The sequence below is a fragment of the Mastigoproctus giganteus genome, chromosome 8 (assembly GCF_048544385.1).
Source record: "Mastigoproctus giganteus isolate SK-2022 chromosome 8, ASM4854438v1, whole genome shotgun sequence".
Taxonomy (NCBI): Eukaryota; Metazoa; Arthropoda; class Arachnida; order Uropygi; family Thelyphonidae; genus Mastigoproctus; species Mastigoproctus giganteus.
Window position 1 is genome coordinate 174,260,545 of NC_143582.1, and position 27,610 is coordinate 174,288,154.

The following is a 27,610-nucleotide window of genomic DNA, read 5'->3' on the forward strand; positions in this document are numbered from 1 at the left end:
AACAACAATGGACTCAACACTGAACCCTGAGGGACTCCACTAATAACATTAGTCCACGAAGAGCAGTGTCCACTGATTACTACCTCTGTCTTCTCCCACTCAACCATCCCTTTATCCATAGCAGCAATTTGCTTCCAATGCCACACTGCTCCAATTTGTGCAGCAGTCTTCCATGTGCAACAGTATCAAAAGCCTTTCTAAGATCCAAATATATGATATCAAAGTTATTCCCTGCATCCAGTTCCTTTGATTAAACAAAGGAAATGATTGAACATGTAGTGCAATTTTAATAATATACTCTAATCTAATCCGGAATATATTTTTATTTTGGTTTTTAGGAGCATTAGCAACTAAGGCCATATTGCTCCGGGATATGCGGTGGTCATTCCCTGACCTTTCCGCATCCTCCGTATTTGGTGGTGACGGGCTCGAACCCCGGTCTAATCAAGAAGCGTGTGCTACGCACTGCTGCTCCTTCCCACCTGGCTACGGAGGTGCCCCAGAATATATATATACCCTAATCATAGACAGGGGAACTGATTTCAGAGTGCACTGTTTCAGTAGCAGAGCATATTTTAAAAGAGAATTATGAAAGTGCACGATAGCAGTTAATTCACTTTCACAGATAGGATGTGCTTGAAAAAAAAAAATATATATATATATAATGTATAAGTTCTTATTCTTGATGAGCATCCTTCATTGAAATTTCTTGCTCAGCCACAGTTGGTTCCTGTTCTTAATCACTACATATTTCAGGTTCCATTAGGACTACAATGAGTTCCTCTTCATTTGTGCATATCCTGAAACGTGCAACATCTACATCCACTTTTGCATAGTCCTCAAAACACGTTTCCCTCTAAGTTTGGGTGATGATACATCTCGAAAATTTATTCACTATTATTGGACCATTTTTCGATTAACAGAGGAAGAAGCATGGTAATCTCCAACTGTTGCAGCACTCAAGGTGACAAAATTCAGCATGCTTGTGAAGCAGTTGGCAATCACTTTTTTTGTTGGCTTCATCTCATGTTGAAACATATAAACACACTGCCTACAACACATAGAGATCACACTGTGTTTTGCTTTCAAACAAAAGTGCCTCCGTAGCCAGGTGGGAAGGAGCAGCAGTGCGTAGCACACGCTTCTTGATTAGACCGGGGTTCAAGCCCGTCACCACCAAATATGGAGGATGCGGAAAGGTCAGGGAATGACCACCGCATATCCCGGAGCAATATGGCTTTAGTTGCTAATGCTCCTAAAAAAAATCAAATAACAAATAACAAACAGCTTTCAAACAAAGCAGAATTTTGCTTAATAGCATTCTTTGACAGTTTTTCTTTGAGTGCACCTTGATCAAGCTGCTAAAGAAATGATGTCATATTAGGTGACAGTTACTCAACAGCAATTGTATGTAGGCTGTTCACTTGGCAATGAGGGATGCAGCCATCTATAGACAGCAAAATATTTCTATTCTTCCCACTCATTTCGTGATCTAAACCTCTGGTCCATTTTTCATAGATTTCTGATGATATCCAGGCCTTTTGGTTTAATTGATATACCATCTGCAATGCCTTCAGGCCTTAAAAGCATCAGGGCTTCTTGGCTTTCCAAACAATTAGAGATGAAGCTTCTGTTCTTCTGACTGCATCTCTGTGCCAGATATGTTTATCACCAGGAGAATGGTAATCCACTGTTTTGCCTTCCCCCCACCACAAATACATTTCTCACCTTAAACATCAGCATTTTATCCAGTAGAAACTTAAAAAAGCTCTAGTTTCTTCAGCACTCAAGATATTGTTCTGGTCATATATCAACAAAATATTTGTAAATGGTTCTTCCTTCATAGTTCCAATGTTGACAGCTGCACTTTTTACTGTCCAAATTTTTTTGATGGCAGCCCATTATGAGTCTTAAATTTCTGATGCCATCCATTAGAGATCTCAAAATCTTCAATATTTATCAGATGCACAGATAATTCAACCTAAGATTTCCATCTACATGAATATTTTCCAAGAGTCCCTTTTCGAGGTCTGTATACTTCATCTTTTATATTCTGATACAGCAGATTTCTCTATGCTTTCAAGCTTTTTTTGATCCTTCAGAATGGTGAAAGTGTACTCTTAGGAATGCTAAACTGTTTGGCAATGATGTTCTTAGAATGCATGCCACCATTTACAACTTATAAAATATTAATTCTGCCTGAAACTGGCACATCGATAAACATATTATTCATAAATACTACATAATGAAATGAACTTCTAGTCGACATTAATTTCATTAAGACCACATGAGAAATTGCCAGTGAGTGAGTGCGCGTGTGTGTGCGCATGAGTGAGTGTGTGTGCACGTGAAGGAAATCGCCAATGAATAATCCATAGTCAGTTGCAGGCTTGTTGTTAGCTTCGTTAAATTACTGTTCTTTCATTTTTAAATGCAAATAGTGCAATAAGAAAGCTCAAAAGCATGATAAAGTGGTGAAAAATTTTCAGTTGTTATAGTGAATTCATTTGTCTTTCAAGATAATTAGAATGAATGTAAAACAGCATTAGGTTTATAGAGGATCAGGTGGGACCTACCATGATCATCACAATGTGCTGGTATATTAAAACAAGGATCACTATAAAGAGCTTCAACTGTAAATACATATTTTTATTTATACTTGTAAATAAATATAAATACTTTTATTTATATTTATTTATACTTGTATTATAATGCATTAACATGAGGATAATGAATTATCAAATATCAAAATTGAATTCCTTCTGCCAAAACTGACATCTGTTAAACGATAGATCCTTCTGATATCACCTCTGAAAAATCCTCCAGCACTTTGTAATAGAGGATTTATCAGAGCTTTCAAAAATTAACTACTCTATTTTGATATGATACTTATTCCTGAGAATAGGAGTGTGATAGAATTACCCAACTTTTCAAAAAAAATAATAAAATCAATTAAATCCAGATATAATTGATTTTTACTGACTAAGCCTTAAAAAATGTGACAACAACATGTGCAGAAAGATGCTTCTGTGATTGTAGGAAATCTGATTCAGAATTCCTACAATCACAAAATAAGAAGAAGAATCTAGTACAGAAAATCACTTACAGGCACTCTGTGCCTTACATGATACTCGACTTACAGGAATTTGACTTTATGTAAGTTTTTGCAGGCCGGTGCAAACTTAAAAAAATTGTGGAAACATATTTTGCACCCAGTAGGAATAAATGGAGGTATCATGAAAATATCGTAATGTGAACCCAATAACACATTGTTTTTTTTTGGAATTCATTCCAAGAACTCATAAATTTTCGCTATATAACTAAGCTATTTATCTCTCTAAAAGGTCATTTTTATAATGGAAATTGCACTACACTTTCATCGTTATCATATGTTCCAATATAAGAATCAATTTTGAACACCTTTGTGATATTTTTCTAAAACGCATTTCTAGAGGTCACTACCATAAAACAATATGCACTTTACAGTTTATTGGGCTTTTCTAGCACAAACTATTATAAATGGGTAGTAAACTAGATCTTATTGCATTTGCAATCATACCGATAACTGGAATTCTGTGGTTTTTACGTTACGGTATTATGGTGAAATGAGTACCCCTTCACTGAAATCTTCAATCATATAAAAAACATAAATAAATTTTCAGAATCTTCTCTTCATTCCTATTTACTTATTACAGTGGTGAATGGAAAGGGACCAATGGAAAGTGCAAGTGCTGGCAGTGCTAGGAAACGAAACAAAATTGATTTAGAAATGAAGATTTACTTAAGAAGTATGAAGCAGGATAAAGTTTGTTATCTACTGCACAGAATTAGCTCTCGCTGCTTCAACAGCGAATACTATTTTAAGGGACAGTGCGCATATAAAAGAACATGTTAAAGGATCAATGCATTTAAGATCAACAGTGATCACAAAACAGCATTCAGGTGCTATATCGAAGGTGGAATAGCTATTAATATGGAAGGAAAATCAGATTCAGAAGCAAGTGCCCCTGAGTCCAATGGCCATTCAAGCAAAAGCAAGAAGTATTTATGAAGATATTAAGGATAAGTACAGCAGACCCCAAGCCAAGTTCGTGGAAGCAATGGGTGGTTTAATAGGTTCATGCATCGCATTGGTTTCCAAAATGTTAAAGTATGAGGTGAAGTCACCAGTGCCGATTCTGCAGCTGAGAAATTTTGTGATGTACTGGAAAAAACCCCTTCTAAATCTCCACAGCCCTCAACTTCTGCAGCGGTGTGCTTATCAGCTGGTGAGTAAATTCTGGCAACGATGCTTGAAAGGTAAAACTTGCTGACATTATTGCCTATCTCGTCTCCCTTTTTTGTAATTTTATAATTTTGTACACTTTTGTAATTTTTCCTGCACATGAGATAAAATAATTGAATAAATAATTCTATTTACATGTTCATTAAACATTTCTTTTTTGCTTCAATCAAATTCAGTGTGCATGGTTGCGAGTGCTACATAAGCATTTAGGGAAATTCAGACTTAAGTAAAATTCGACTTACATAGATTTTCAAGGAACGCAACCCTTACGTAAGTCGGGGAGTGGCAGTACTGAAAAAAACATCCTTCAAATGTTGTTACAGCAACATTTGTGCACTATTCACTATGTCAGTATTGGAAATATAATCGACAGATCATGTGGTGAAATGGATACTGATCTTGAAGGTTATGAAGATGTACTCCCAGAAAAATCATTGTTGTTGACAATCTTGAAAAAATAATTCAATCAAAACAATTTAAAAATGGATCAGGTAACAAAACGAGTTTTGATCTTGAAAGTTATTTATTGTTATTATTTTTTTTTTTTAGGAGCATTAGCAACTAAGGCCATATTGCTCCGGGGATATGCGGTGGTCATTACCTGACCTTTCCGCATCCTCCGTATTTGGTGGGCACGGGCTCGAACTCCAGTCTAATCAAGAAGCGTGTGCTACGCACTGCTGCTCCTGCCCACCTGGCTACAGAGGTGGGCAGGAGCAGGAGCAGTGCCGATCTTGAAAGTGTCAAGATTTTTCAAGAACTGTTAAACAAAACCAGATTTTTTCAAGGTTTAAACAGTTTTGAGAAATGATCAAACAAAATGGTGAGAACAACTTATATAATCAAATGCTTGCTTTAAAAACTGTCTCTGTTGGAAAAAAAAAAAGCAAACATTAAGAACACAGTGTATGGTATTATTTGTAATGCAGCTCTGGGGGTTCCCCCAACTCCATATTAAGAACAGTGCAATATACAATGACAGATTTTTTTTTTTTTTTTTTAAATCAATACCACTGTATATGAAGTGTGGCAATAAAGTTACCAGACTGGCACTGTTGCAGTTATGTTCAGTGAGTCTGAAAATGAACAGAAGTGGTATGTTGTAGTTCACACTGAATATTTGTTACCCCCTAGTTGATTTTTTTATGATTTCCTCATTTCTAATATAGTCTTGCCATTGCTTCTATCTGCTCATTTCATTTATTTTTCTTAAAACTCACATTTTCAATCAATTCCTTTATTTCTTACTCAGCCCTCAGTTTATCAAGTTGAAACAGTTTTCAAAAGTGTATTTTAAACAGCTAAATTTTCTTTTGGGGTGATTTCTCTTTTACTCCAACTGGTATGGTCTAGCATACCAGTTGGAGTAAAAGAGAAATCTACAGTTACTGCTTTAGTTCTTCTGTTGTTTGTTTTAGTATCTAATCTTCCATCTTCATTGAAGACTGTTCCAGTTTTTGACTACAAGGTGTGGCAACAAAGTTCCTGGACTGGTGCTTTTGCAGTCATGTTCAATGTTGAAAATAAACTGAAGTGGTATGTTATAGTTCAAACTTCCTCCAACAGATGGTTGCACAGAGATTGTCCAGTAGGCTGATAGGTTTCAAATAACAACCAGTTTTGCTGGCGGAATTAGCATTAGCATTAGCATTAGCATTAGTAGAGGCATATGATGCAAGAAAGCAAGCTTATTCAGCATCAGCCAAAAAAAAAAAAAAAAAAAAAACCCTCTCCCATTTCACCCCTCCGTTCGTTCGAAATACCTGTCCAGTTGAGCTTTAAATTTGTTTAGGCTATCAACTTCAACAACAAGTGATGGAAGTCGGTTCCACCAACCAACCACCCGCTGGCCAAAGGCAAATTTCCGCACATCTATCCGACATCCGTCCTTCCTCAATTTGAATTTATGCCCTCTGAGGTGATTATTCTGAGAAAGATGAAGAATCCCATTGGCATTGAGCATGCTCAAACCATTCAAAGCCTTATACACCTCTATCAGATCACCTCGCCGGTGCCTAGTCTCCAGACTCTGTAATTTGCAAAACTTAAGCCTTTCTTCGTAAGAGCAACCCTTTGTTCCATTTACTAATATTGTTGCCCTTCTCTGTACCCGTTCCAGCAGCTCTACATCCTTCTTGAAATGAGGCCTCCAGACCTGTATACAGTACTCAAGATGTGGCCTAACCATTGCCTTATACAAGGGAATAATCACCTCCTTATCCCTGCTAGAAAAATTCCTGTATATCATTGACAAGACACCATGAGCTACTCTTGCAGCTCGTCTGCACTGCTCAGAGAACTTCATATCTGCCTGCACAATTACCCCCAGGTCCTTTTCATTCTCCACCACTGTCAGTGTAGTACCGCAGAGTTGATACATTGCTCTGGGGTTACTGTTACCCATATGTAGTACTTTACATTTGTCAATGTTAAACTTCATTTGCCACCTCTCAGCCCATCTGTTCAACCTTTCCAGATCCTGTTGCAGCAGCATAGCGTCAGTAGTGTCCTTAACGACCCTGCCAACCTTTGTATCATCTGCAAACTTAGACATTAAACTTGATATCCCATCATCAATATCATTCATAAACACCGAAAACAACAATGAATTAACGTTCTTTGTCACAATTTTGAAATGGAGCAAACAAATGAATATCAAATTTTACTTTAAAATGGGAAAATTTGCAAAAGAAACATGAAATATTAAAAGCTGTTTATGATGATAAAACGTTAAGTTATACCAGTGTGTTTGAATGGTTCAAAGATGGATGTGAGACTGTTCATGATGACCCAAGAAATGGGCATCAGTCAACTTCCTGAAATGAGGACAAAGTTACAAAAGGTCAGGAAACTGTGGCAAGAGATAACCGTTTGACCCTCAGAGTGATGCCTGATGAGTTGGATATGAATAAGGAGGAGATCTGTCAAATTCTGTGCCTCATTTGAGAGTATCATTGGAGTGTCATTGTAAAAAGACTTTATCCAGACAACCCTAATTTCCTTGACTTTATTGTTACTGGAGATGAGTGTTGGATGTTTCAGTATGCATGCAGTAGACTTCAAAATCATCACCAAGGCCCAAAAAGTTTCATTCACAAAAGTCCATGATCAAAACAATGGTGATCATGTTTTTCAATGAACAGGGCATGATTCACAAGGAATTTGTACCTTAAAGGGAGTGAGTCAACTGTGCATTCCATATACAAGTACTAGAAAGACTTCATGTGCATTATCCAGGTGAAGCCACAATTTTGAGAGAAAGGCAACTGGTTCTTGTTGCATGAAAATGCTCCTACCCAATTTTCTATTCCACAGTTGTTTTGAAGAAATTCCTGAAGAAACACAGTACTGTACAGAACAACCATCCACTGCACCTGCAGTGTGTCCAATCAGTCATTCAGTTTTTGCTGGATCCCTGGCCATTCTGGCATTCCAAGAATGAAAGTGCTGACTTTGCCGCTAAACATCCTCAACCCACTCTCTCACAACATCCTCAGGTACCGTACACTGACTGTAAGTGTGTCACATGCAAAGCGTGCTACGATAAATGGTCACAGATCTGGAAAAGTAACACCAACAATAAACTTTACCAGATAAAGTAAGAACCAAAGCTGTGGCTCTCTGGCGTCTGACAAAACAGATGAGAGGAAGTGGTACTGGCAAGACTCAGAATTGGACACACTCATCTCTATCTATTATTGGGAGAAAACCCTCCTCAGTGCTCATCGTGTCACAGACAACTTACAGCCCATCATTCCCTGGTTGATTGTCCCTTACATTCAACCATCCGATCAAACACTTTTCAATCACTTTCCGCATTGAACATCTCACATAATTTATCTCACTTCACAGGAAATGAAGCAAATATAGAACTTTTGTTGTATCTAAAATATATTGGCCTGTCCAGGAATATATAAATTAACATCTATATCAATATGCTTCCAATAAGTAAACTATGAGCAGACACAATTTGGCCTCAGTAGCCCTTGTCATTATTTCCAATACCAACAACAATCCACTGCACTCTCCTGATCTAGCACTAGCGGTCTTCCTCTTTCCAAGGATGAAAGCTGCCCTCAAATGAAAGGGATTTCAGGATATTGAAGACAAAGAAAAATGTAACAGCCAAACTGAACAGCATCTCTTTGGACATCTCTGCTGACACTTTTCAGAAACTTTTAGAATGGTTTGTTTGTCGTTTGTTATTTGGTTTTTAGGAGCATTAGCAACTAAGGCTTTTAGGAGCATTAGCAACTAATGTGAAAGAGATTCTTGCACTGCTTCTATTGGAATGAGCAGAAGCCTGAAAAACAAGATGCAGGATATTTCAGAGACTGCTGGAAGTCATTGCGGTACAAGTAAACACATGGGTTGTGTTAGGGTAGCTAAGAATAGGAACAGGTGCATGTATACTTGCGTGTACACTAATGCTAGGAGTTTAGTAAATAAATTTAATGAATTTGAGGTATTACTCAAAACATCAAAGGCAGATATTGATGGGATATCAGAGACGTGGTGTCACACAGATATAAGGAATGCAGAACTGGAATTTGGGGAGTACAACGTCTACAGAAAGGATAGACAGGATAGGAAAGGAGGAGGGGTTATGCTATTAGTTAAAAAACACATAAAATCCAAGGAAGTGAAGCCAGTCGACATCGCTGGACAGTGCAGTGTTGAGTCAGTTTGGTGTGACATAAGCATTGGGAGATCAAAATTGAGAGTAGGAGTGTGCTATAGGCCTAATGACTCTGATGAGTATAATAAGAAACTGTACAGGGAAATAGAGTGGGCCAGTAAATCAGAGAGTCTTATAATGGGAGATTTTAATTTCTCAGATATTGACTGGAATTTGGGGTCTGGTCACTCACACACTAGCAGGGCTTTTGTGGATTTATTGGATGATTGTTTTCTACACCAGCATGTTCGGGAGGCAACTAGAGGGAGTAATACTCTTGATCTGATTATCAGTAGTGATTCTTCATGCATTAGGAATCTGCAGATAAATGAACCACTGGGTGGCAGTGATCACAGTGTGCTGAAGTGGGATTTACTCAAGGAGGTAACTACCATCAGAGGTAAAGGGAAGGGTTTTTGCTTTCGTAAAGGCGACTATGATGGTCTGAGACAGTATTTAAATTCTATACAGTGGGACCAACTGAAGATGTTACCAACAGCAAATTCAAAATGGGAAGCATTCAAGGAACTAATCTTGGAAGCTACCAGGCTTTACATACCAACCAAGAAATATTGTTCAAGGTTCAGGCCTAAATGGTTGTCAGATGAACTAATGAGACATATGGCAGAGAAGAAAAATGCATGGGATACATACAAATTAATGGGTGACGTGGAAGCCTATGATAGATATAAGTTGGTCTGTAACCAACTCACAAAGGAGATTAGGCAGGCAAAGGCAGATTATGAGAAATCCTTGGCAAAGGATGCAAAGAAAAACAGAAAAGAGTTCTTTACCTATTTAAACTCAAGAAGGAAAGGGATGAATCAGATTGGTCCACTGGATGTTGATGATTCAACAGTTGAGGATCCTGCTCAGGTGGCTAACAATCTAAACGAGTATTTTGCATCTACATTCACACATGAGGAGTTATTCAGGAAGGGGAATGTCGTAGTGAAGTAAACATTGGCAGTGAGCTAGATGATTTTCTAATAACTGAGAGGAAAGCGGAGGAGAAATTGTTGAGGATAAACATAAAAAAGGCACCCGGGGTGGATGGGATCTATCCAGTTATATTAAAGGAGGCAGCAAAGGAAGTAAGCAAACCCCTAGCCATAATTATGAGAGCTTCTTTGGACTCAGGGGAGGTACCCATGGACTGGAGATGTGCAAATCTAACCCCAATTCACAAAGGAGGATCAAAGGCTGACACAAGTAATTATAGACCTGTTAGTTTAACTTCGGTTCCAGGAAAATTAATGGAGGCACTGGTTAAAGAAGCACTGCAGGATCATCTGGACAAGAATTCAGTTATAGCTCAGACACAGCATGGGTTTGTTAAGGGCAGGTCTTGTCTGACCAATTTGATTGGATACTATGATGTAGTCACAAAAGAACTGGATGCAGGGAATAACTTTGATATTATATATTTGGATCTTAGAAAGGCTTTTGATACTGTTGCGCATGGAAGACTGCTGCACAAATTGGAGAAGTGTGGCATTTGAGGCAAATTGCTGCTATGGATAAAGGGATGGTTGAGTGGCAGAAGACAGAGAGTGGTAATCAATGGACACTGCTCAACGTGGACTAATGTTATTAGTGGAGTTCCTCAGGGTTCAGTGTTGGGTCCATTGTTGTTTTCTGTATTTATAAATGATATTGATGATGGTGTATCAGGCTTAATGTCCAAGTTTGCAGACGATACAAAGGTTGGCAGGGTTGTTAAGGACACTACTGATACTATGCTGCTGCAACAGGATCTGGAAAGGTTGAGCAGATGGGCTGAGAGGTGGCAAATGAAGTTTAACATTGACAAATGTAAAGTACTACATATGGGAAACAGTAACCCCAGATCAACGTATGAACTCTGTGGTACTACGCTGACAGTGGTAGAGAATGAAAAGGACCTGGGGGTAATTGTGCAGGCAGATATGAAGTTCTCTGAGCAGTGCAGACGAGCTGCAAGAGTAGCTCATGGTGTCTTGTCAATGATATACAGGAATTTTTCTAGCAGGGACAGGGATGTGATTATTCCCTTGTATAAGGCATTGGTCAGGCCACACCTTGAGTACTGTATACAGGTCTGGAGGCCTCATTTCAAGAAGGATGTAGAGTTGCTGGAACGAGTACAGAGAAGGGCAACAAGATTAGTGAATGGAACAAAGGGTTGCTCTTACGAAGAAAGGCTTAAGTTTTGCAAATTACAGAGCCTGGAGACTAGGCATCGCCGAGGTGATCTGATAGAGGTGTACAAGGCTTTGAATGGCTTGAGCATGCTCAATGCCGATGGGATTCTTCCTCTTGCTCAGAATAATCACCTGAGAGGGCATAAATTCAAATTGAGGAAGGACGGATGTCGGATAGATGTGCGGAAATTCGCCTTTAGCCAGCGGGCAGTTGGTTTGTGGAATAGACTTCCATCGCTTGTTGTTGAAGTTGATAGCCTAAACAAATTTAAGGCTCAGCTGGACAGGTATTTCGAACGAATTGAGGGGTGAAATGGGAGTAGTGGTTGTTTTTTTTTTTTTTTTTTTTTTTTTATTGGCTGATGCTGAATAAGCTTGCTTTCTTGCATCATATGCCTCTACTAATGCTAATGCTAATGCTAAAGGCCATATTGCTCCGGGATATGCGGTGGTCATTCCCTGACATTTCCGCATCCTCCATATTTGGTGGTGACGGGCTCGAACCCTGGTCTAATCAAGAAGCGTGTGCTATGCACTGCTGCTCCTTCCCACCTGGCTACGGAGGCGCCTCTTTTAGAATGGTATAATAAGTGTATTCAGTCAGGTGGTGACTGATTACTTGGAATAAAATAAAACCATTTTTGAGCTCCTTCACTTTGTGTTCTTTTTATTGCACCAGTCCAGGAACTTATTGTACACCTTATATGTGCACAAAAAGGGAAATTAGTTTTTCTTTTTTTTTAATTATTATGTTAACCAGATATGTAATTATGACTATTTTAAAATTAAGGCTGCTTTGAAAAATAAAGATTTTTTTAAAATGAAAATACTTCATTTACACACTTTTTGATGTGACTAAGACATTAATACAACTATCAAAAAACCTACACATAGCCATATATTTCTATGACTGATTCATTGCAGTGCAATTTAATACTGCATTTAACAGAGGAGTGCCAAACTGCAAGTTAGTTTAACAATCACTTTATTCAAAATACAAAACAAAATTGGCAATCTAATCTAATAATTTATAATATGCTGAAATTTATAAAGATTGTAAAAATCAGTATTATTAAAAGCTGATTTAATTATTAAAGACTGAAATATAATCTTTAATAATCCTGGGTTGAATGTATTGGCACAACCAGCAGACTCCAGAACAAAGACCAGTGGGACCTACACATGAGAAGGGTAACGAAACAAAGCTGAAATTAATAATTTCTATGACTAACATAAAATTTATAGAATCCACAGTTTTCAGTTTCACACAATGTTTATTTTTCCTAAAATAAATCTGTCCATATTCTTAGTTGCATGCTATGTTGATCTACATCAAGATCAATATATTTATGCATTTTAAAATTACCTGAATTTTTTAAATTTTTACTAAATCTGTCTCAAGAGCTAGAAGCTCTTTACAAATACATGTATTTTATTATGATTTTCTACATGGTTCTGAAGGTGAATTTCAAGTCTCAGAACATTCCAAGAAACTTAAATACTTGAAATGAAATTACAGATTGGCCCCAGACAACAACACAGAGGAATCAAAGGTAGTGAGAAGTCAGTAGTAGATGTATTAAGTCTTAGCCAAATTCAGTTTTAGGCTGATGAAGGTAAGATAACTGTTGATGTTTCAGATGGAAGAAGACACTCTTAATGCTTTGTCAGTATGAAAGGAATTTCCAGTTCATGGAAATGAGACAAATGAAGAGAACACTTGGCATATGAGAGCAAAACTACAGTTTTTATTTTAAAAAAAATCTAATAATAAATATAACTATATATATACACAGTAGATTATCGAAATAATGGCACACCAAATAACAGAACATTCAAGCTAGCGGCACGTTGAGATTGGATGTTTTAATACAGAGCAGATGTCTTGCAGTGCCAAAAAAAAAAGTCACGTTATTACTTTATTTGTTTATGTTTTCGACTGTTTTGCTGAATGAAACGCTCCAGTTTCTGGGGGGGGGGAGGTATTACTATCTATGCCTGAGACCGACTAACTCAGCCACGGAGTGAAAAAAAGCCCATAAAAGTTCCTTGCGTTATCGACAGGATTTGAATCAGGACCTTTTCCACCCAGTGGGGACGACGGTGACGATACCACTGTGCTACCCACACAGACTAAACTTGATATAATAAAGAAAGTAGAATGGGGCATAAGTAGGAGTCTAATGGCAGAATACAACATTGGATCATCAACGTGTTTGTTTTTTTATGTGCAGTTAATAAAATTGCATTCTTAATCTCTCTGTTTCTTATTTAGCCTCATTATTTCTGCATTAAATATTTTAAAAATAAAACTTTCTGGATAATGGAAAAATCAAAATAATGGCACCTCGAATCCCCAAAGGTGCCGTTTTTCTGAAAGTCTACTGTATATAAGTTGTAGTGAACAACTGCCTTCGGGAATTCAGCTTGGAGTCTAGTTAACCAATTGCCCTCAAATTTGAAATGATGTACTATTTGATGAAATAAATGTAATGAAGGATAAAACAAGGTTTCTTTACTTAGAAAGAATTATTCAAGTAAATATAATAGTGGCACAGTTTCACATCCACACTCAACCTTCTTTTTTTTGAAAAAATTGTTAATGGATTCTTTGCTATGGTATCCAGGAATGGACAAAGGTACATGAAGATACTGGAAAATGTCATTCTGGACTTTGATACAGAGAGGAGTGTTGGACCAGGTGATCTTTCAACAGGCTAAGATGCTCCACATATTCGATGGAGAGTAACTGCATTATCAAAAGAACATTTTGGTATGGTAAAGAAACATTGGCAAAGCTTGGAAACAAAGTCGCTACCTTACAGTCCCGATCTGAGCATAGCTGATTACTGGTAGTGGGATTATTTAAAAACTGCATCTGCAGACAGGACACTCAAAAGATGCCGCACAACTAAAGAGGATGATCCAAATAGAGACAATGAATATATCCTGAGATCAGTTCCGTATGCTATTCATAATTTTATTACTTGAATTGGAACCGATATGGATTCAAAGGGATTTTGATATGGATTTTGAGCAATTTTCGTAGACACATAAACTGAGGACCACAATAAAACTTAATTAATCTGCAACAACACATGTTGAAGATGTGGAAACCACCGGTAGCATCTGACCCCAAATACTATGCCACTATGCATTTAAAAAGGAGACAATAAAATAGCAGTGCTGCTCATAATTTCAAAAAGAAATGACATTAACTAGCTTCTTTAAATAAAGATATGCATATAAATGCTTATATTCATGCCATATTCTCACCCACTAAGATGTTTCAGGCCACAAAAAATGATTGCACAAACTTAATTACAGAGGCATATTTTCTCTTTTTGGATGTAAACAAGGGGCTGCAAATTCAAATTAATGAGAGTTAAATGTAGACTAGAAGTAAGAAATTTGGCTTTTGGTCAAAGGATAATCAACTACTGGAAGAAGTTACCACCTAGTCTTGTAGAAGCAATGAATTTATGTAGATTTAAAAAAGGATTGTATAAATATTTGGAAAAGGCAGAAAAAATATTAAACTTGGAAGACTTTTTATTTATTTATTTTTTGATAACAAATGCTACAAAAGTTTTGTTTCCTTACATCATTCAGCCATTATAATATTAATACTATTTACTGATTTATTAATTTTTGTACTGCTTGCTATTTCTAGCTGGGCTGCAGAATTTTAGACAAAACCAAGCTACACCATGTAGCAACTGCACAGCTGACTTGTGCATATGGTGTAACCTTAGTGGTCAATCAAGTTTATGCCTGTTCAGTTTTACCTACATAACAATGGACGTGACACACGAGGAACAGTATGCTGCTCTCAAATTTTGTTTGTCTCAAGATAACAGTTGAAGCGTATGAAATATTAAAAGAGGTTTATGGTAAATCTACGCTTCCATACAGCACAGCTCGCAAGTAGTTTAGAATGTTTAAAGATGGACATGATTCAATCACAGAATTCAGCAGTCCTGGAGCTCCAACCACTGCTGTCACCACAGAAACCATAAACACTGCTTTTGTAATCATGAAAGATTATCGTATAACAGTAACTGGCAGAGATACTCAGGATATCAGTAGGAAGCATGCACAGTATTCTCCATGACCATTTGCATATGACACATTGGTGCCTGCCGGTTCCCAGGATTACTCACATCTGAGCAACAGCGAGTATGCATGGAGTTTGTCAAGAGCTGCAACAGATGGTTACTGAAGATAGCGAGGTTCTACACAAGGTAATAACAGTGGATGAGACATGGCTTCATCATTTTAATCCCCAGAAGGTAAGCTACAAAGCTCTGTTTGGAAGTCTATGTTATTGTGGAAAAAAGCAAAAATTGTGGCTTCTGCAGGAAAGGTTATGGTCATCTCTATTTCTGACATTCAAGGAATGGTTTACCAGCATGTTGTGCCATGTCACATGACTGTTATAGGACCTTACTACAGAACTGTACTGCAAACTTTGGGAGATCACATTTGTCGCAAACGGTCACAACTGCATGCAGGAGGGTGGATACTACGTCATGACAATGCAAGATCTCACATTGCCCATACTGTCATTGAGTACTCAGCCAGCATTAATGTCAAATGTGTTCTTCATCACATCTACAGCTCTGACCTTGCACCTGGCAATTTTTTTTATTTCCAAAGTTAAAGAAAGGAGCTGCGAGGTAAACGTTTCCAGCCATCAGAAGTTGTGAAGACATTGGAGGCAACTCTCAAATGCATGTCAAAACATGGCTTCCAGCATGTTTTTGAAGAAGGACAGAAACGTTGAAGTTAGTGCATTTCATCAAATGTGGATCATTAATAATCGTATGTTGTGAAAAAAAAAAAAAATTATGCTAATTCTTTATTGGGCGGCCCTCGTACTAATGGATTTTGTAATTATATATATAGTAGACTCCTATTTAATAAAGGCCAAAGTAACAAACATTTTAATTTAATAAACTTTTCAGAAAGACTATGCAGAATTCCTACCTTGACAATGTTCATTTTCAGAATAACAAATATTTCATATTCACACACATAAAAATTGGACATTTAATTTTTACCTTAGCAGTATATACGGCTAAGGAAGCCATTTTTCTCAAAAAGTGATATACTGCATTTTTTTGTCAGCTTCACTTGCCTCTTGCAAAACCAAGAGAGTGGTATTATCTATTGGATTTCCACCACAGAGCATAACATGATCAATCCTTCAATAATAGACAATTTACAAGAAATGCACATTTCAAGGCTAAGTTCCTCTCAGCTGCATATAAAGGATTAACTGACTGATGTTCACTGCAAAAACTCAAGTTTTGTGGGAGAAAGAGGGTTAAGAAAGCATATACAGTAGAGATATACCTTGCTTAACAACAGGGTTAGTTCCTTGAAAATGAGTTAACTAAATTGATGATAGATGCATCATAAATTTATCATCATCATCTTTTTTTTTTGGCAAAAGTCTTTGAAAAAATTAAGCAATGAATTTTAAATATAACAGTAATTAAAGTGTAAGACAGTAATAGTGAAAGACAGCCTTACCTATTTTGCATACACTACTAATAACAACAGCCTATTTATATAACAAAAGAAGAGATTGAAACATTAAACACGGAAGCCTATAATCATAAAGGAAAGGAAATTTATAGAATAAAAAGGGTACTGAATATTTTTTGTTGTTTTCATTAATTTTAGTTGGTCACATACATTGAAGATTCTTCTGTTGTAGGTGTAAGAAGCCTACCCAGTACACAGAACAGAAGAATCAGAATAATTGCAACAGATCCCATCTTTTGCCAGTTGGAACTGTTGAAATCTGTGTACTCTTCTCTTTATACAATATCTGATAGCAATCACATGTTTTTTTTAAATGTCCCTATTAACTCTGCTGCTCCTTTGCAAATCTTCACTTTTTTTTTTTGGCAAAGATGGCCATAGCAGCTCTAAATGGGTAAAAACTTCTGCATTATTTGCAAGTTAAAGTTCTTCAGTCAAATCTTTGCCATGTTATTCAAGCAAATCAACGACTTCAGACTCTTCAAAGCTTTCGCCCACTATATACATCACATGTTGGCTCCTCCCAATCAAGGGTAATTTTTCATACAACCAGGCTAGCTTTCCCCAAACTTCATTCATATTTGGTGTCTTAATTTCCTGTCATGCTGCTTCTTTGGGACTTATTTTAAAGGGACAATTTAAGTAAAATCAATAAATGAATCAAGTAAACACAGAACATGTAAAAATAGCATACAGAGTAACTTCTACTTACTAAATGACACTTTGATTTGGTAGTAAATACTGCAAGAATGATTTATTTTTAAGCACTCCAAGTTGAATAACTTGGAGTGCTTTTTAATATTTCTTGAAAGGTGTCATTATAAAGAGTGAAGGATGCTGAAAACCAAATATTGGTGGTAACTTCCATGTGGTTTTATAATGAATGTCATTAAGAGGAATATACCTGTACATATCCCTTGGGATGAGGGAGACAACATACTGCCTATAACACACTTTTGACTTAAATGTCAATAGCACATATTCTTAAAGCCAATGATAGGCACTTTAAATAGAGAATTTTACATGTAGAAAGTATCACTTCTTTGATATTTTGTGTTTCAACTCTAACAGGGATGTTTTTTCACACTAATTTTTGATGCTCTTTATCACATGCCCTCCTTTACCCACCAAGCAACTGTTATGGTATAGTCCTTGCTTGTATAAATATGGGGAAGCTACTCTGTATTTAATGAATCACTCTGATGAAAATTTGTAAATGCCTCTGAAATGTCAGTAGTGCATTTAATAAGCACTTTTCCATTTTAAATAATGTGGGCTAATGTATTACTCTCAACCAGTAATCAGTGTTTCCATCAAGTTATTTAGAAGCTATACTGTTTCTACTATTCACACTCTCCTTTCTTTCCATTTTCTGATTGTTCAAATACTTTCATAATTTGACTTTACTAAGCATATACTTTTGATCAAAGATTTGTATACTGCCTTACACTGATGTCATGCTTTGAAATTACTGGCTACATGATGCCACAAAGCATTGCAAAATTTAAAAATATGATCATGAAATAATACAGAAAACATTTAATTATCAATTTAAACTCCAGCCAACCTGAATACAATAGCAATAGGGGGGAAAAAGCATGCAATGCTAAAATTACTACATTAGCCCTTGAAGAACCTGTCTCGAAAAGCCAGAATCCACATAAGTATAATCCACAAAGCATTAACTGATCATGTGCTATTAAATAAAATATAGAGTGAAAATGTAAGAAAAAAAACTAAAAAGCGAAAAATTATAAATGGAGGAACGAATGAAAAATTATAACAATAAACTGAATAACATCAATTCCAAAAACAGCTACTAAATTTCAACCTAATAAAAAAGGAGGATAAGCAACAACAAAAAGCACATGTGGTCAGCAACCCAGAACTAAAAGGAAGAGAGCAGATAAAGACACTGATCCTGAAAAAAGGAACAATAGAATCGTTGTCTTCTTTTATATTTTTTAAATATACATTTTTGCATTCTGTGCATTTATATAAGAATGAATACCTGTATACAGGGTGTTTCAGTTAAACGTTTCAAAACTTCTAAGAGGGGTAGGGTACATCCTGACAACTCGAAATCATATAGCAATGTGGGGTCGGAAATGCTTTCCTGAAGCGGTGAATCAGTTGTACACAGAAGCACCATAAAGAAAAGAGACCGTAAGTGAGAAATCGTTTTAATAATACATGAAAAGAAGCAAAAGGTACATGGATTAAAGTAAGTGTTCGAAGTTTCTTCCACGGGCTACAATGCACGCCTCACATCTCCGACGCATGGACATCCGAACATTCTGGAATACTCCAGGCGAATTTCAAATTTCTTGAACAAGAACGCCAAGTTAGTAGGATGGATATTTACACGAACGCAGAGTTAGCCGATATGCATTTGGCGTACGGGGCTGCAAATTGTAGTGGGCCAACCGCACAGCGTTTGTACGCGGAGCGATATCCGACGAGGCGTATTCCCAGTCATAATTTCTTTGCAAGACTGCACCAGAGGTTAGCTGAGAGAGGTTCATTTGAAAGAGCTGACAGGGACAGGGTAAGAACAGCACGGACTCCAGCCGTCGAACAGAATGTGCTGCAACATGTACAGGGGAATCCAAGAACGAGTACATGAAGTCTAGCAAATGCAGTCGGGGTTTCCCATTGCAGCGTCTGGAGGATTCTCCGAGAACAAGACATGCATCCGTTTCACGTGCAGCGTGTCCAGACACAGCAACCGGAGGATTATGCACCTCGTATTGCTTTCGCACAGTGGTACCTTGGAAAATGTGCTACAAATCTCCTTTTTCGTGCTGAAGTGTTGTTTTCCGATGAGGCATCCTTCACAAGGGAAGGAATTTTCAATACGCATAACGACCATATCTGGGCGGTCGAGAACCCGCATGCAATACGACGTCGTGCAGCACAGATTCGATTTTCGGTCAATGTATGGGCCGGTATTATGGGAGATCGCCTCATCGGACCTTACCTGTTACCGTGTCGTCTAACCGGACCTATCTACTTGATCTTTCTGCAGCAAGTATTGCCACAACTTTTGAGAGATGAACAGATTTCTGCATCGACGCAACAGACAATGTGGTTCCAACACGATGGAGCCCCTGCCCATTATAGCGGAGATGTTCATAACTACCTGGATGTCACATTTGGTCAACAGTGGATCGGACGTGGTGGTCCCGTGCGTTGGCCTGCTCGGTCACCCGACCTATCATGTATTGATTTTTATTTCTGGGGTCATATGAAATCGCTAGTTTAATGACACCCCTGTTGACAATGCTGAGGAGCTGGTTGCAAGAATCGCAGTAGCTGCCAAAGAAATTCGAAATTCGCCTGGAGTATTCCAGAATGTTCGGATGTCCATGCATCGAAGATGTGAGGCGTGCATTGTAGCCCGTGGAAGAAACTTCGAACACTTACTTTAATCCATGTACCTTTTTGCTTCTTTTCATGTATTATTAAAACGATTTCTCACTTACGGTCTCTTTTCTTTATGGTGCTTCTCTGTACAACACCGCTTCAGGAAAGCATTTCCGACCCCACATTGCTATATGATTTCAAGTTGTCAGGATGTACCCTACCCCTCTTAGAAGTTCTGAAACGTTTAACTGAAACACCCTATATACATGTAAACAATTATGTACTGGTTAATAAATTTCATCACTAGTAACAATAATTGAATTAATTTAAAAAATCTGCTTTACTAAAAAAATTACATCAGTCACCCAAAGCTGCTCAAATGACTTCATTTATAGGTGCAAAGCTAAACAGTCATCAAATTGTCCTTTAACGGTAGTAATACTCTGAGTGTGACTGGAAACTTAATTTTTATTTCATATCAGGCACCCTGAGTATCTATGGATTTTTTTTTTAATTGGAAATTAGGTAAAATGTCATATACTGTAAATTTTAAGAATGTTTGGGTATCTGATGATGATAAGTATGATCCTGTTGCCTATGAATGTTTTAAATTTATAATATTATTCATAATGTTGTTGTTGTTGTCGGTATTAAGTTTAATGAGGCCAAATTGTGTCAGTTCATAGTTTATTTGATATATCTTATAACAGTTGAATTATATACTTGCATATAGGCCAGTACACTTTTAAGTATGTTAAGAGCTCTTCCATGCTGGCATGTTTTCCAAGAAAATGGGATAAAATCAATCTGGGCTTCATTCAATTTGCTGAATGACTGAAAGGTGCTAGAACAGATGGATAAGTAAAGAGAACATTCTACAAGAAAGTGGCAGACCATAAGTTTGGTGTGACAGGATATGTGCCCTTGGGTTGGATCTTCTTCCAATAATAAAATCAGGTGTGTGTAAGATGAGTATGCCCAATTCTCAGTCTTGCCAATACCACTTCTTCTTGTCTGTTTCATCTGAATCTGGAGAGCCACAACTCTGGATCTTGTTTTATCTGGTAAAGCCCGTTGTTGGTATTACTTTTCCAGATCTGTGACCAGTTTTCATAACAGACCTTGCAAATTATAGGCTTGTAATCCACATAAGGAACTTGAAGGTGGTGTGAGAATATGGTAAGAGGTTGTTTAGCAGGAAGACCAGCAGTCTATTTCCCAGAATCTAACAAAATGTTTACTAATTGATTGGATGCAGGAGAGTAACTGACATTGAAGTTTTCAGTGTAGGATGATATGAAGAGATGTAGCCAAGTGGTCAGGAGCATGAGTGCAGTAGCACGAGCTCTTTGAGCAGAGTTCAAACCCATGACTGTTAAAAACGATTAACATTTGTATCGGTAATTTATTGTAAACTCCACTGACCTGGTGGTCGTGCCGGAGTATAAACAAGATACTCTCTCTTACAGCAAAGACTGCACTGAGAGAGTCAGTACAGATTAGCGCAGGTGAAATGGGAAGTTCAATAATCTGGTCAAGTGTTAGCTTTGTGGCTCAGCAGTGAAGACTACACATGGCTGGTAATGAGGCTGTAACTGAAACTGTAGAGAAAACTGTTGCCACACCTACTGCGTTGTCTGTTTTTGATCCGTCAGTGTATTTTGCACAGGCAATGCAGCTGAGATGGGAATGGGCTGCATGAAAATGTCTGATATTGGAAGAAAATAAAACATCCTTTCACCCCATTGGAGAAAGTGGTCATCATGAGAGGCATGAAAATGTAACCAGGGTGATGCAGGAAGAGTTGTGTCCTGAGAAGTATCACTTAGATTAACATTCCAAGTATGAAGAAGTTCTTTAAGTCTGAGCGATGCAGGTCAGTTTTTCATGTGGCTTACTCTCATAAAAGGAATCCCACTGGGTATTACAGATACTTCAACTAGGATGCCAGAGAAGGCTTTAGATATTAACAGCATAGTGAGATGGGTGCCTCCGTAGCCAGGTGGGAAGGAGCAGCAGTGCGTAGCACACGCTTCTTGATTAGACCGGGGTTCAAGCCCGTCACCACCAAATATGGAGGATGCGGAAAGGTCAAGGGAATGACCACCGCATATTCCCGGAGCAATATGGCCTTAGTTGCTAATGCTCCTAAAAACCAAATAACAAACAACAAACATAGTGAGACAGCAATGTTTTTCTACGAAGTTGTAATGGTATATCATGTGCTTGTAATGGTATATCATCAAAGGATTTGGACTGGAGCAGTCTTGAAAGCTCCCAGGGTTGTCCTCAGTGCACTGTGCTGGATGACATTTAGCCATTATAATGTGCTTGTCCTAGCAAAGTCTTATACCAGAGAACTATAATCTAGGTGTGAATGGATTAGACTTATAGAAGTGTAGTAAGGTATACCGATCAGCTCCCCATGACACGGACGAGATTAATCGAAGTATATTCAAATGCTTTAGACAAGTAGTTCTTAAATGAAGTGATGTGAGCTTGGAAGTTTAGCTTGCTGCCTAATATCAGTCTAATAATTTTGGTTATGGCAAGTTCGAGCTGCCATTCAATGGTCAGTTTCAAAGTTCATACTTTGAAACTGACAGGAAATGGAAAGGCCATCTGCATACATATAAGCTTCAACGGTTCTTAAGATATCCCATGTCATGTTGATAACCCCAATTGCAAACAGTGTTGAATTAAGTATCAAACCCTGCAGTACACCTTCCTCCTGAATATGAGATGTAGCCCCTTAGTCCCAGATGATAAAGATCCATTATAATGCCATGACACCAAGCAGTGACAAATGCCTTTTCAAGATCTAAGTTGACCACGACTAGATGTTGTTTCATGACAAAGGCATTGCAGATATGAGATTCAGATTTTTGATGAGCAGATCTAGGGTTATCTGTTTTTCCAAAAGCCATACTGATGATCTGGCAGAAGATTCTGTGACTCCGGGGACCAAGTGAGCCTTGAATGAACCATCCTTTCGAAAATTTTACCCATGCAGCTCATGAGAGATATTGGTCTATAATTATGAACCAGGGAAGGATCTTTTCCTGGCTTTGGTAAGGTAATAATGAAAGAATGACACCATGAAGAAGGATAGGCATTTTCAGAAAAAGAGAAGATCCGATTGTAGAAAATCAGCAGGCTACACAAGTCCTCTTCAAGTAAATGCTTCAGCATAATGTAATGAACCATCTGGGCCTGCAGAACTGTTAGACGATCTATTTAATGATTCTTTAAGTTCAATTAATGTAAAGGGTTGGTTATTATTCATAAAGGTTCTACCGATTGTTAAATATCTGAATACATAAGTTGTTTTTTACAAATTTTATTGATTTGGTTACCACTGACAGATTCCTTCTGTTAATTAAATCTGTTATTGGAGTATTTTTCAACCTTTTAGAGCACAGTCATCTGCCCTTTTCATATACTACTTATTCATTTACAATATAAACAAAAGATCAAAACCTGCTACTGTCTTTGACAGTAGCAAGTTTTGATATTTTGTTTATATTAATTAATTTAATTAATTTAATAATTAAATAATAATAAAATAGCAGTCAAAGACTGCCATTTTATTATTATTTTTTTATTAGAAGGTAAAAAAAAAAGAAAAAAAGAAAGATATTAAATTATTAGTTTGTGAAAACAATATAAATAAAACACCTTTAAACACCTATGGTATCTGACAATAAAAATAAAATCAGGACAAAACTTGGGCTCCACATGTGTGCTGTATTACCTGCACCATAAATCTAAGGATGTGGCTAACTGGGAAAATTAAACGTATGCCTTTTGCTGTTCCTATGGTATGGAAAAAACTGCGCAACCACAACAATGATTGCTATTTCTAAATGACAAAAATATCAGGGATGTTCATAAAAAGCAAGCATAGCATCAAATATCTTAACATATGATCTGCAATAAGGCCACCTGTCATTACCTGATCTGCCGAGAGCATGGGATAAAGTTAGCAGGGAAGAATATAGCAAGGATTTTTGTGTTGCAGATTTTGCTGGACATCCACTTCAACAGATCTGGACTACCAACTAGAAAATTATAATGCACTGCACTTAATTAGGCAAGAAAGGTTGAATGACTTAGTTTATGATTTAAACTTACAAGCAAGCAGAACTTCTTGGTTCTAAGTTACAACAGTGGAAGTTACTTGAAGCGGGAACTAAAATTATAGTGTACCGAAAATGTCACAAAGTGTTTTCAAAATATTTCATTATGGAAGATGGTAAGTGTTTCTGTAAAGATATTAGTGGTGTTCTGAACACAGTCATGATAAAGGATACATATTTAATGATGCCTCAATATTAAGTTTAAAAGTAGTTTTTCTGCACAATGGAAATGCATTCTCATCACATTCTCTACTTCATGATGTTGGCTGGAAAGAAACATATAATAAAATATGTCCAAGTTCCTGAGAGCAAAAAAGTACCATGACTTTGCTTGGAAAACAACAAAATATTGTTGTTTTTCCACTGCTGTACAATATTGTACAGCAGTGGGAAAAAAAAAAAGAGAAGAATTTTTACCAGGAAGAAGTAACATAAAATATGTTCCACTGGCTGACCAAAAAAAGATTCTTCTTCCACCTTTGCATATAAAGCTTGGATTAATGAAGATTTCCATTAAGGCTCTGGATAAAGAAGGAAGTGGATTCTGCTATCTAATGGAAGTGTTTCCCAATTTAACAGATGCAAAAATTAAAGGAATTTTCATTGGGTTTCAAATAAAGAAACTGCTCAAAGATCCTGTACTTGAAACAAAGCCATATGATACTGAATTAGCAGCTTTGCAATCATTAAAAGCAGTTGTACATGGATTTCTTGGAAGAAAGAAAATTATGAATCTCTGGTGTCAACTTTACTGCAATTTTATTTAAAAATTCAATTTCTTCATTTCTATCTCAGTTTTTTCCTCAAAATTTGGGAGATATAAGTAATGAGAAAGGGAAATGCTTTAATCAGGACATATCCATGATGTAAAAGCAATAACAAAGTTGCTGGGATACAACCATGATTGGAAATTACTGCTCATTTCTTAAGAATAAAAGTAACATGGTCTATAAGAAAAACACTCTGACTGGTAAGCATTTCTAAGGAATTAGAATATATATAGTATGTTATCTATTTGATAAATATTTTAAAACAAACAAGGCTCATTTTTAAGAAAACATGTGTTACTGTATAATATTTGAAAAAGTTTGTTCATTAAGTTACACAATTTCAGTATATCTATCAGTGGAAATGCGATAGAAACATAATTTTGGTATTTTGGAATTGACAAAATCAATTTCCTTTATAATTTGCAACTTTTTCTCCAGAGATATGAAAAAAAATTTTTGTTGCAAAATGTTATTAGTTATTATGAAATTGCAAAAAATTAGTTATTATGAAATTGAAAAATGCAATTTCATAATAACTAATTTTTATCTATATTGGAGACAGATATCAGTAATGAATGAATAACAAATATACATCATAAAAAGTTAGCATTCCATTTTAAACAAATTTCATCAATGTATTCTAATAAGCTCCAATTTAGATCTAAGTAAAAAAAAAAAAAAAAAAGTATGAGATATCATGTAAGGTTCAAACATAGGAATGAGGATTTTAGGTAGGCTGTGAATGACTACCATCTGTAACAATAAAAATTAAACCTCAATCCATCTTATTAATAGGTCAAATCATTACCTGGCAATCTGTAGAGGTTTCTCTATATTTCAAACTTGAAATCTACTTTTTAAATAGATTGCAAGTGAAAAAAAATTGCCTAGATTGTAAATTTAGTTTCATTCAATGAAAATACTCCAATTTATTTGGTACAACATTCATAGCCATTTAAGAGCAATATGTTGTGTGGTAAAATAAAATATTACCACACAATATATTTTATAATTAATTTTTAAGAGTAAAAGTTTACGAGATATCATATAAGGTTCAAGTCTAGGAATGAGGATTATAAGTAGACTGTGAATGACTACCATCTGTAACAATAAAAACTAAATCTCAATTCACCTTATTAATGGTCAAATCATTACCTGGTAATCTGTAAAGGTTTCTCTATGTTTCGAGCTTGCAATCTACTTTTTAAATACACTACAGCTTGTAATCTACTTTTTAAATACATTACTTTTTAGATACACTACCAGCGTAAAACTACTGTGAAACAACAGATCATCATTATATATTACATATATACATGCATATCTCTTAATACCTCAAAAAATAAATATAAAAATAATGCCTACCTGGTATTGAATTAAGGACTTTGCTTTGATGCACACATGCTACACTGTTACAGATGTTCCATACCTGCATTACTCTATTAAAAGCAATGAATATTATAATAAAATTCACATCCACATTTTTACAACATACTGAAAAATTACAATGAAACTAAAATTTACAATCTAAGAGTCAATTTTTTTCACAATGTTAAATTAATGAACATATATCTTAAAAATGTAAACATTTATACATGCATCTTAACAATACCTTAAAAATAACTTAATAAAATATATAAAATATTATAAAAATATATAATGTATATTAAGAACGTCTTAAATAAATATATATATAGATATATTAAAAAAGCAATCCTAAAACTGTTAAAGAGAAGGACAAAAAGGACAACAATATACATCAAAAATACTGGAAAAACAAATCATTCACAAACCCTTGAAAAATCTACTTACTGTAGTTTTTTTTTTTTTTTTTTTAATCTAAATTTAAAATTCCCTTTAAATTTATTTAAAGGATGAGCAATGTATTAAAGCTAAATGGAAGATTTACACAAATATGAGTGCTCCAAAAAATTTTGCCACAAGCACATTAATTAATTCTTCAAAATTTTATATTTTACAAAATTTGTAAGGATAAAAAGAAACACATAAGATAAACAAAAGTAGAATATATTACACATTTCGTAAATAAACATAACTGGACAAATAATATACTACTAGTACAGAAGGCAAAAGAAGCAATATTTTTATATATGCCTACATTATCATAATAAACATTGGGAATGCCTAATTTAACAGATGCAGAAAAGTCAACTGTAATTAAAAACTATACACAAGAGAGCATTGCTAAGTATAAAAAGTGAAAGGAAAATAAAATTAAAATTATGATTGCCAAATATATATTTGGTTTGTACTGAGATAAAAACATTTTTTTGATAATTGTAAAATTTCAGAATTGTCATAAATAACTAGCCAAGTATTCTAATATGTACTTCTATTTATAATATAATATATATATATATATATATATATATATATATATATATGCATCAAGAGCTATTTTTGTAAAAAATAAGTTCTCAAATGCACCTCACCCAATGCTAGTATTAAGTAGTCTGAGAACCTGGTGCACATATGTTTAGAGGACCTATAAGGTCAGGTGCTGGTCTGAGTTCATAAATATTAACACAAACTAGCACCTGATGTTTGTTTTAAATGAAGTTCCAGAATGGTATGCTGTTCACAAAAATAGCCCTGTACATATTTTATTAGAAAGT